The sequence below is a fragment of the Eretmochelys imbricata genome, chromosome 14 (genome assembly GCF_965152235.1).
Source record: "Eretmochelys imbricata isolate rEreImb1 chromosome 14, rEreImb1.hap1, whole genome shotgun sequence".
Taxonomy (NCBI): Eukaryota; Metazoa; Chordata; order Testudines; family Cheloniidae; genus Eretmochelys; species Eretmochelys imbricata.
Genome location: NC_135585.1, coordinates 28,291,047 through 28,303,257, shown reverse-complemented (window position 1 = coordinate 28,303,257; position 12,211 = coordinate 28,291,047). Strand labels below are relative to the sequence as shown.

The following is a 12,211-nucleotide window of genomic DNA, read 5'->3' as shown; positions in this document are numbered from 1 at the left end:
CTCCACCCCTACCTCCATCCCCACCCAGGTAGGGCAGGGAGGGGGCTCTAGAAGGGTGGCGGGGGGCGGGAGGGATTCTGGCAGCAGTGAAGTGGGATGGGGAGAGCTTGAGACCTTTCCCCAACACACCCCAGTGACAAAAGCTGAAACCACAGGATGGCAGCCCTGTTGAACGGGGCAGGTCAGCAGCCCCTGCCAACTGAATCCTCCCAATCTCTCGAGAGCGGGTCCAGCCCTACCAGCAGCAAGACCAGCTTCCCACGCCCATGTGCCTCAGTCAGTTACCATCACCAGTCAGTCCTTGGCCTCCCAGGCTGCCAGGGATGGGAGCAACTCTCGATGGTGGCTGGGGTGACATGGACACTAGGCCATGGGGAAATGGGTGCAGCTCTGTGGGGCAGGAAAGGTTCCCAGAGGGCACTTAGGGGACTCTCCTGTCCTTCCCAGGAGTGATAGCAGAGCACCACATCCTAAGAACAGAAGTCCATGAAGTCCAGAAGTCCCCACTAGGCTCCTTCCTACCAGGCCAGCGCATGGCGAGAGGATGGGAAGGAGGCCCTGGGCCCCACCCCAAGCTTCTGAGTCGATTGCAGCTGTTTACCGTGTCCCCCATCAGTTGCTGGGCTTCGCCCAGGAGGGAGTAGACGAGCACCAGCCCAGCCTGGCTGACACACAACAGGGGGTCGTGGATGGCCAGCAAAGCTGTCTGCACGAAGGATCTTCTCTGCCCGACGGAGAAGAATTTTCCAAAGACCTAAAACCAAGAGGACATGAGGCTCGAGCAGATTGCCCAGAGCCAGCCTCCAAGTCCCGGCGGTACAATGGCGTCTCATGCCCCAAAGGGCGGGGAAGAGAGCTGCTGTGGCCAAGGCAGTTCATTCCCCAGGAGGCTTTCAGGCTCCCAGGGCTCAGGGAAGCCCCTTTATTAAAAGGTCGCAGATGCTGAGGGACCAAAGCCTCCAGTGGCTCTTTCGGGAAGGCAATTTATGGCAGGGGCCAGGATGGGCTGGAAATGGATCTCTAACGTGTGTGAGCAGGCCCAATCTGCTTTGCAGGGCACAGAGATGACAGGGGACCCTGTCTTGCTTCCAGCAGAGAGATCTCCTGCACCTCAGCGGCTAGAGGAGTCTGCGTGTGTTGTTACGTGGGGAGGGGGTTGGAGCTGACAGACCAAAGGTCTCTTCCCCAAGCTCAGTGATTTCTCTAGTTGCTGGCTATGGCCTCTGCAACTCCTTGGTTTCTTCAAGGGGAATCCAACCTGCAGCCTGACAAGAACAAGGAGACTCATGGCCCAGTCCCAGTGTGGGACCTTTAGCACCAGCGTGTCTCACTGGTTGCTGGATGAGGAACTCTGAACTGGAAATAAGGAGCGGGCTCTTTTCCTGTCTCCAGGAGGCATCCACTGCAGGGAACCCAGCCAGCTACACTCCCTGAGCTGTGTCATGCCCTGGCCTTTACTCATGCCCTGGCCCAGTGCCCTTACCTCCCCCACTCTGGCTGTATTCTTGTAGCCCAACAGCCTGCTGTCCTGGTGCCAGTCGTAGCACCAGAGATCTTCCGCCTCATGTATGGTCAGGCCTGGAAGAAAGAGAGAGAGAGAGACTTTTCTCCTCATTCTGGTTGCAGTTTCTGTGTCCTTCCAATCCCATTGGTGGCTGCACAGTGGAGTGGAGAAGAACAGAGGCAGAGAGAGACTTGTCCTCCAGCTGGGGTCAGTCTGAGAGAAATGGTCTGGGGTTCCATTATCAACCTGTGGTCACTCTCAGTCCCCTATTGGGTTCCGTGTCCCAGCTGGGTTCCTTACCCCTCTGTTGGAGCAGCAGTTGGTAGAGCCGGTAAGTCCCCTCCCTGGCCTGCCGGCTGATGTCCTTGTCTGGATCGCTGACAAATAGAGCCAGCTGGGCCACATGGTGCCCCATCCGAGGGAACTCGGCTGAGATCTAATGGAAGGGAGACCAGAGGGGACTCCATCAGCATTTTCCTCTCACCTCCCTGTCCGCCCTGGGCCAGAGGGCTCCTTCCCCTAAGCCCCTCTGCAGGAGATGCTGGGGGAGAGGAGCTTGAGATCTAGCCTTCATTTGCTCTGCTGCCAAGGGAGCCCAGGATGCCAAGCAGGGGCTGGAGCATGGTCCCCTTAAAGGCCCAGGGACAACACTGAACCAGGACAAGAAGAACTTGACTCAAGCTAGCTCAGTCCTGCTCTGACTCTGCCTCCCCATGAAGAACCCTCCTAAGCCACAGCCCCGGCAGCAGCAGCAAATCCTGCAGCCCGCTGGAGCCAGCCCGCCTCCGCCTGGAGCCAGCAAGCTGGGCTCGGAGCTCACTTACGTCAAACTCAGGGAGAGTGACTGTGTATCTCAGCAGGGCTGTGCTGCTCCTGATGGCCCTGGCTCGCTCCTGCGACACCCTGGACACGACCCAGAGGTTGACATGCTGTGGGGAAAGGAGGCAGGTCAGACTCAGTGGCCAGCTGCTCCTGCTTTGCAAATGAGCCCCGCAAGCCCCCAGCCCCAGGGGCCTGAGACATTCTGCGCAGGGGAGAATATCTGAGTCCTTGATGGCAGAGCTTTAGAAGGGGATTCTTTCCCCCAGGATGCAGCTTGTACCCTTCAGGTCACAACTTCTCCGCGTCTCTCTAGATTGGGACAATGTTCGGGGTCAGGGCTGGTTCCATCCTCCCAGAATTCCTGATTCCTGAACAGTTCACCAGAAAGAAGACTGAACCCTCGGCCCTTCCCTGCTACGCAAATCCTTGGGGGGATGGAGGGAGTGACTGAGAACACAATCCCCACAGGAATTTCAGAGCAGATCAGAGGGAAGGGCTGATTCCCTGGGGCCCTCCTGTTTCTCTAGGAAGGAGCATGTGCCTCTTCTCTGAGAACTATCTCCCTAATCTCATGGGCTCTGTGTGTTGGAGGGGAGGGGAAAGGGTGGATTTTCAGACTCTCACTCCCCAAGACAGCCAGGAGCCCAGTGCTTAGTGCTCAGCAGAACCAGGCAGAGCTCTGGCTTGGAGTCCCAGCTCCTTACTCTGTTCCTCAAGAAGGAAGGACCTGACACTACATTGCACTGACCTCCCCAACCAAGGACAGCCCACTGGGGACCCAGCTAGGAGGACAGAGTAGAAAATGGATCTTCAAGTCTCTCCTTTCCAGTCCCCCAAAGAGTTACGGTGAAATGGGGCTCACCTCCAAGATGAAGTGGAGCCTGTCTGTGTCTGGGGACTCTGCCAGCAGGTTCCCCAGCATGGCATCCAGGACCTCTGGGACGACTTTGTGCAGAGTCTGCAAAGCATGGGTCAGACTTAGGGAACCTGGGCCTAAACCTGCCACAGGATGGGAAGAGGGGTCTCTGGGAAGCACTGGGGAGACTCCCAAACACATCTCCCGGTCTCTCTCCTTCACATCCCACTGCAGGCAATTCGCAAGAATTGATGACCCCTGGACCTTTTGATCCATGAGATTAGCAGGTCTCTGCAGAGGGCCTTGTAGGCAGAAGAGTAGGAAACAGCCAAGTTGCTATGGATGGAAGCTGGGCTTCTGGGCAAAACACGGCTTATGAAAGAAAGAAAGAAAGAAAGAAAGAAAGAAAGAAAGAAAGAAAGAAAGAAAGAAAGAAAGAAAGAAAGAAAGAAAGAAAGAAAGAAAGAAAGAAAGAAAGCAATCCCCCAGGGAGGCGTAATCTCTTCCCTGCTGGAGGGAAGGATCCAAGCCTGCAGCTTGTTCCATCTCCACTACCCCACCCCTAAAGATGGAGCTCCAGTGAATCAAGAGAGCAGGGACCAAGGACTACTCTGGAAGAAGAGGAGGATGGAGGAGGAGGAGGTACCTGGATGCCGGTGGTGTCCTTCTCCGTGCCCAGGGTGAAGACGGAGAGAAGGGCAGCTCGCAAGAGGTGGGTCTCTAGGGCTGGCTCCAGGGCAGGTTTCATGGTGCTGGCAAGAGAGAGGAGCTGCTATTAGACTGTGCAGTACGGGGGTGGGACTGTCGCCAACACAGACACCAAGCCACAGGGATAGAGGCACAGGCTGGCGAGAATGGAAACTGAGGCACTTAGCTAGGGAATGACAAGGCCAAGGCGTCACAGACAGACAATGGCAGGACAGGAATAGCTGCTGTTCCCTGGAGCCTGCTGCTCCTCCTGTATCTGATCCCCAGAGTGAGCTCCTCCCCAAGGCCCCTGTCATGTTATGGGAGTGAAAAGAAGAGCCCCACAAGGAGAGAGTGACCCTTCCCACGCCACCATCTCTGCCAGAGGCGCCACTCTTGGGAGGTGACCTGGGAGGGACAGTGACGGTGACTCCCAGCCTTGGGCCTGAGCAGCACTGGGGTGAGGGGAGCAGGCGGGGTCGGGGGGTGGGGCTGTCTCGGTACCAGAGGTTGCCCACTGCAGCCAGGGAGTGGGCGAGGACGGCGCTGGGTGACGAGTCATCGGGAAGCTCCTCGATGAGCTCCTGTGAGACGCGAAGGAGACAAAGGAGCGTATGAGATTCAGGCCCGACTGACACCTCCCAATGACGAGATGACACAGCCAGTGCCCCACATGGCCAGCAGGATTCCCCACCACCTCCTGCTCCTCCAATTCCTTCCTGCCCATCAAACTTGTCCCCCTTCCCGGATTTCTGCAAAGCTCACTCCCAATCCCCTTCTCTCCTCCTCCCTGTCAAAACTGCCCCCATTCAGCCCCATCCCGATGACCGAGCTGGGACCATGTGATTCCTTGGCCCGCACTCTCAGCTGTCCTCCAGCCCCACAATTCCCCCCCTGCCCACTACTGACCAATCTCACAATTTCTCCCTTCTCTTCTCCCAAGTCTTCAGCCTGAGGAATCCTTGTCCTCTGCTGCCCCCTCCAACACCACCCAGTCCCTACCCATGAGCCCGGACATACCCCTGCCAAACCCATGTCTATCTCCTCCCTCCAGTTGCCGTATGGCGTGTCTCACTCACCACAATCCTCTTCACCACAGCCGCCTTGCAGCAGAGCGGCTCCAGCGTGTCCTCGCCTCTCTCCCGTGCAGCCAGACATGCGGGGTAGATGGCCTGAAGGAACAGGAGCTGCTGCCCCTCATCCTGTACCCACCGGGAGTGGGGTATAGCAAGAGAGAACCTGTTAGCTAGGGACCTTCCTACCCCACCCAAACCAGCTCCAGGGCTCAGGCCTCAATGGGGGATTGTGTGGACCCGCCTATTGTTCAAATCCCCCACCACTCCTACACAAGCAGGATCAGGAAGTGGGACAGTGCCTGTGGGGGGAAACGACCTCGGCTGTTGTGGGACAAACACCCCCATCTTGGGGGTCCCACATCATGGATGTAAAAGGGCCCCATTAGGGGTGGTGGATCAGGAGGGACAAGACCCTCGGCAGGGGGTGGGGATGCTGGGAAGGGACAGGGCAATCTTGGTTCAAGCCCAGGTGGGGAACATTTGTACCTTATCTCTGCACTGGAGCTGCTCTCGGATGATCTTGAGAGCAGCTTAATCTTTGGCCATGTGCACCCCATCCTCCTGCTCCGAATCCAGGGGGGTCCCTGCACCAGGGAGGGAAGGACAGGGGCGTGGTGGGCAGAGCAGGATTCAAGACCCCCCTTCCCACCTCAGGCACCCAGGGCAGATCGGGCCCCAAACCTCCCTCTCAGGGATGCCTTCAGGCCCCAACAGCTTCAGAAGCCCAGAGCAGAGCCCCTCCTCCACTGGCCAGGACTCCAGGGCAGGTGCCGATTCTCCCAGCCCCGGAGCAGCAAGGACCAAAGTGGCAGCAGCTCTTCACGCCCCCACCCCCAGGTCCCCGTGCGGAAGGGGCAGCTGTGTGATGGCTGCTGCTGTCCGTGGGGTTCCCGTGGCTCAGGCCAGACACCTGGGATGGGGACCCCCCCCCCCGTATCCCTGGGAGAGCGTCTAGGACCAGGGTGTTCACATCCCGTCCTCACCCCTCCCTCAGCCCAACCTGGCTCCTCACCTGGAACAAAGCAGTGGCCTCCATCAGCCTGGCTGCTGCCAGAGGCCCAGGTGCTGCCGCTGTCCCATGCTGAGCTGCCGGTGCTGGGACAGGGACCTTCCACCTCCTGGCCGGCGGGGGCTGGAAGGGCCTCAGAGACCGGGCAGGGCGATGCCTTCTGATGGGAAGGAGGGCTGGGCTCCTGGGGCCGCTGCTGCCCACACAACAAGCCCCAGAGCCACCCTGCCCGGCGCCCCTCCTGGGCTGGGTCCTGTCTGCAAAACCGCAGCCTGGGCCAGCTCCATTGGGGCCTGGTCGGGGCCTCTCCCAGCTTGGCGCCTGCGCCGGGAGCCGGGTTCCTTTTCCAGAAGGCCGGGCACTTCCGCCGTCTGGCCTGGACGGGACCTGCTTCCCCGCCAGCGGGGACGCAGGGCTTGCTCTGCCCCTTGGGAAGGTGGCAGCTGCTTCCCTCAGGCTCTGGGGCCACCTGCAGAGCCTTCCTCCGCAACATCCGCAGGAGCCTGGCCATCCTGGAACCGAGCGGGGAGCAGGGGTGAGACTGGGCTCAAGGCAGCCTTTCACTCCTGGGCCTTTTCCGTCCCTCCTCCTCCCTCCTCCAACCACAGCAGCCCCTTCTGCCCCCACAGGAGTGCAGGGAGTGCCATCTACACACAAGGGCGGGAGTTCATTGCATGATATTCTCCCAATGTTCCCCCTCTTAATCCCTGCTGCTGCAATATCCAGGAAGTCTCATCCTTTTCCAGCAATGGGGTCAGTTCCTAAGACCATCGGTTCCTCTGGACAAGCAGTCCCCTCCTGTCGTCCCAGGCCACTCTCCCACCCAGGCTAGAGAAGGAACAGAAGCCAGGAGTACGGACTTCTCCTGGGAAACCATTCCCCATGGCAAAGTTACAAAGAGCCTAGGCACAGGAAGACCAGGACCCTCCTCGTTCCCCCTTGATTTCCAGACTCAGCAGCTCACAGGGTCTGGCCCAGCTCCGAGACTCTCAGCCTGGGGAACGGTGTCCCACAAGGGAAGGGCTGGGAGCCCCATTGCTGGAACCTTTCCAAACACACTGGAGACCGCTCTGGAGAAGCCCCTGCCTGGCCTAAGAGTGAGGGGCTCTTGGGGGCTGTTTGCAAAGGAAATCCCCTTTGGAGATAGTCTCTCCCCATTTCTGCCTCTCCCTAGACAGACAGGGGAAGCCACCGAGGAACCCGAATGCCACTCACTTGCTCTCAGTGATGGTATGATGGATGGCGGATGTTCAGGGTCAGCAGACTTCCCACGCCCTCCTCCTCACTCTCCAAGCCCAAGGCAGGCTGGAGAGGGTGGTGACCTCAGGAGTTACCCTGCCCAGCCAGCAGGCAGGGTGATGACACTAGGGCGATCGACTAGCTGTGAAAACAAGAGTCTGTCTTATTGCCAAGGGACGGAGAAACTCAGCCAGCAGCAGGGGGGTGCAGAACACTGCCCTAGGGCGGAGGTGACAGCGCCTCCAGGATTCTGACATCCCAGCACTTTACACACCTTCCTGGAGCCTCCCAAACCCACTGAGCTGTAGCCATGGGACCCTAACCCGACTGACGGCAAACGGGCCTCAGCTGGGAGCACAGGGTCACACTGAGTGTCAGAGCCATGGATGGACCCCTTCACTAACCACTGCCGCACACTCCCTCCACAGCTGGCAATTGCAACCAGGCCCTAATGGCTGGTCCCCCTGCCTTTGAGAGGGAGGGTCACTCCTGCTTCCATTGCTGCCTCTTGATCTGTGGGACTTTGGGCAAGTTGCTCCCCCTCTCCATGGCTCTCTGGGACTCACATCCCTGAATGGGCTTTAAAAAAAACAATGGTTAAAGTTTGGCCCCAACTAGTTCTTGTTTCTCGAGACTAGCCATTTCAGCAAAGTTTAGAATTCTTGACATTCAACACCTGGAAACATCCCTTTCTCCTTCGCAGACGGCCTTAACATCCCTTATCTCACCCAGGCTCCCTGCTGCCTGGAGTTAGAGAATTGACCCTATTCCCACTGGACCTACCCAAGGTGTCACACAGCAAAGCGGTGACGGAGCCAGAAAGAGAAGACAACAATCCTGACTCCTGTTCTAACTAACAGACAACAACCCACCCAGAGGCAGGGATAAAGCCCAGGAAATAAGGTGTGAACATTTTCATGGAAACCGTTTTCTGTCTGAAAATCCATTCAGATGAAACCACTTTGTTTCTTGAAATCATAAGAAGTAGGATGAAAATTCTTTGCAAAAATATTTGTTTGCAAAACAAGAGCATCTCCTGTTTGTCACAGTGCATTCAACTGTCTCGTCGTACACAAAGGGGAGACACTATGATCGAGCAAAAAGAAAAGGAGGACTTGTGGCACCTTAGAGACTAACGAATTTATTTGAGCATAAGCTTTTGTGAGCTCCAGCTCACTTCATCGGATGCATCTGTAGCTCACGACAGCTGTAGCTCACGAAAGCATATGCTCAAATAAATTGGTTAGTCTCTAAGGTGCCACAAGTCCTCCTGTTCTTTTTTGCAAATACAGACTAACACGGCTGCTACTCTGAAACCAACTATGATCTAGAAAATTAGATGAGATGCTTCAGTCTGAGCTAAGTAGTTGCTGCTCTTCACAATTTCAAAAGAATAAAATACAAATAAAAGAGAATATTAGGTCGTAATCTGATATGGCTCAGTGTGATCGGACACCTCCTAGTCTGTACTGCTCCGAGTGACACTCTTCAGTGGATCCCCAGCATCCACCCATGGCGAGGTAGGTGCGAGAGGATTGTTATTCGTACTTGACAGAAGGAGAAACAAAGGCTGAGAAAGGAGCAGGGACTTGTCTTAGCTGATGCAGCCAGTCCGTAGCAGAATTGCTCTCAAATGAGCTACAGACCAACAATTGTTCATAGTAATTATGCAGCAAGTATTTGAGAAGAATTGGATTGTTCGAGAGAATATTGAACTGCTCTGAGACAATGAATGGAGAGCAGCATCCACATTGGTCAGACATATAACTGGTTGTGACTTATTTGCTTGGTCATAAAAGAGAACAACAAAGACCAGAGTTTCCTCCCTGTCAATAGCTCCCTCCTCAGCCAATCAAGGTTGAGACTTTGAGGGGTGGGGGGCTAAGGGTTCTCATCAAATAGCCCAAAGAATGGCCCTGGTCACCACCGAGGCGATCGTTCTCGGAGCCCTATTCCAGTCTCACCTCTCTGTGAGGGCCTCCCACAACCTCCCCGGCTCCTGCTCCACACACAGATCTCCTCTTGGTGGGAGGAGAGCAGAGGAAAATGACAAAGGAAGCAAGAAGAGAAAGGTAGGAGGGACAGAGGAAAAGGGAAAACAAAAAGGAGAAAAACCAACGTCCCCAGTGATTCTAAGGGACAAAGTCCTAGGTCGGAAATCAAATACTTCCCCCACAATCTAATGTTTTCCTTTCCTAAAAATCAACCGGCACCTGATGGATCAGACTGAAGAGATTCCAAACCTCTCCGAGGCTCTTACCTTACCTTCTATACAGGGATGTCTGTTTTCGATCAAAACCACTACAAGAAAAGGAGAAAACTCCGAAGAGGGTCCTCCTTGCTCTCACGAATGTGAAAGTGAATGCTCTCTCAGTCCTCCAGGAGAGACCTCGAGAAGGAGACGTGCTGAAGCAAAGCCACAGGGATCTCCGAGCTTGCCCCTGTCCTGCACCCCTGTCCTGCCTGGCTGATGTCAAGATCTCTCTGTGAGATCATTGCCTCCCCACCACCTTTGTCCAATAGGCTGAGGTCCTGCCAAAGGCCCTTGTGATGTTACTGCCACACCACCCCTCCCTTGCAGTGCTGATGTCCTGCCCCTGTCCAGCCACATTGGATGTTTCAGCCGCTTCCCCTGGATCACCCCACGCAATGACTCTTCCTTGTGGGGATGACACCGACTACACAGTAGAACACAGAGCTTCTTCCCCAGGCCGCAATTAGGTTTTCACAAGTTAGTTGACTTTATGGCCAGAGGCAACCGTTAGAGCATTTAATCTCATCCCCTGCGTATCCTAAGGCCTCCTGTATATCAGAAGAGCTGGGCTTTTCTTTTACTCAAATGTTTTCCAGAAAGGCATCTAGTCTTTATTCGAAGAGATCAAGAGATGGAGAATCCATCATTTCTCTTGGCAGTTTGTGCCAATGACGAATCACCCTCTTACAAATCCGGGTCTTATTGTCATTATACTTTTTCTGATTTCTGCTTCCATCCATGGGGTCTTGTCATGCCTTTCTCTGCTACATAAAAGAGCCCTTTTATACTCAACATTTTCTCTCCATGAAGCCAAGCAACTCACCTCTCATTTGTCTTTTGTGTATACTAAACAGATTGAGCTTTTTCAATGTCTCATTAGAAGGCATCATCCCCATCACTCAATTAGGAATCTTTTCTGTACCCTCTCCAATTGTTTTTACATAATCTTCAAAATGTGGACACAAGAACTGGATTCAACATTCCAGCATCAGTCTCACCAATGCTCTTTCACTTCCCTTTCCATTCTCACTACTCTATCCAGCCAAGAATGGCTTTAACCTTTTTTAACACAGTTTCACATTGACAGACCGTGCTGAGCAGCTCGTCCTCTATGGCCCCGAAATCCTTTCCAGGGTCGCTGCTTTCCAGCGGATTGTCCCCCATTCTGTAGGGTGCCACCTGACTCCTTTGTTACTGAAGCTATGGGGTTGCATGTGGCTTTATTTAAACCTAATTATTTCGTAAGTATTTTAGAAGAACTAGCCCATTAGAGAGAGAATTGTGAATTACTCCAAGACAATGAATGGAGAAAAGCGGCAAGAGCAATCAAATACATGTTTGCTTATGGCCTATTTCCTTGGTCTTAAAAGAGAGTAACGAGGACCTGAGTCTCCTCCCTCACAATAGCCCCAAGCTCCCCCAATCAGCATTGAGACTCTGAGAAGCAGAAAGCTGAGAGTCCTCACCAGATGTCCCGGGTCACCACCAGAGGGAGTCATTCTTAGAGCACCATTCCAGCCACATGTCTTTGGGAGCAACCCCCCATCCCCAACTCCACATGCACAGACAGGTCCTGGTGGTGAAAGGAAAGCAGGGGAAAAGGACAAAGATGCAAGAGAGGACGAGAAAGGAGGGAGAGACAGGAAAAGGGAAAACAAAAAGGAGAAACCCCAGTGTCCCCAGTAATTCTAAGGGACAAAGTCCTAGGTCTGAATTAAAATGCTGCCCCCACAATCTAGTGTTTTCCTTTCCTAAAAATCAGCTGGCACCTGATTGATCAGACTGGTCAGGTTCCAAACCTCTCCGAGGCTCTTACCTTCTATACAGGAATGTCTGTTTTTGAGCAAAACCACTACAAGAAAAGGAGAAAACTCTGAAGAGGGTCCTCCTTGCGCTCACAAATGTGAAAGTGAATGCTCTCTCAGTCCTCCAGGAGAGACCTCGAGAAGGAGACGTGCTGAAGCAAAGCCACAGGGATCTCCGAGCTTGCCCCTGTCCTGCACCCCTGTTCTGCCTGGCTGATGTCAAGATCTCTCTGTGAGATCATCGCCTCCCCGCCACCTTTGTCCAATAGGCTGAGGTCCTGCCAAAGACCCTTGTGATGTCACTGCCACACCCACCCCTCCCTTGCAGTGCTGATGTCCTGCCCCTGTCCAGCTACATTGGATGTTTCAGCCGCTTCCCCTGGATCACCCCACGCAATGAGCGTTCATTGTGGGCTCAAGTCGAACAAAGTAAAACATCAGAGGCTTCTCCCCGTGCTACGCTCAGTTTTTCATCAATTAGCAGACTTTATGGACAGAAGAGACAATTAGAGCATGTCATCTGACCCCCTGCATATCACATGCTTTCTGTAGAGCTTAGGAGCTAGTTTTTGACTACACACGTTCCAGAAAGGCATCTAGTCTTCATTAGAAGACATCAAGAGGTGGGGAATTCCCACCACTTCCCTTTCTAGTTTGTTCCTTTGGTGATTCATCCTCACGGTTGAATATGTGTGCCCTCTTTCTAATATGAATTGGTCTCTTTTCAGTTTCCAGCCACTGGGTCTTGTTATTCTTTTCTCTGCTAGATTAATGAGCCCTTTCATATCTGTTGCCGGCACCCAGTGCTGAGAGGCTGAACAACAGCTTGAGTGGTTCGTTACCCGGTGTGCTGCACCCAATAATCACAACGGGGTGGAGAAGCAGAAAAGTTTATTTGAAGCTTCAAAAAGGTACAGGGAGATTTGAATCTCAAATCCTGTACAACAAAGCAGGAAGTT

At 54.3% G+C, this 12,211-nt stretch overlaps 1 protein-coding gene across 1 annotated transcript in view; it reads left to right on the top strand.

Annotated features, from left to right (window-relative positions):
* LOC144274948 (C-type lectin domain family 2 member D-like) overlaps window positions 1-12,211 on the top strand; it is a 64,536-nt gene that overhangs the window by 29,036 nt on the left and 23,289 nt on the right. The gene's annotated exons all lie outside the window — the stretch shown is intronic.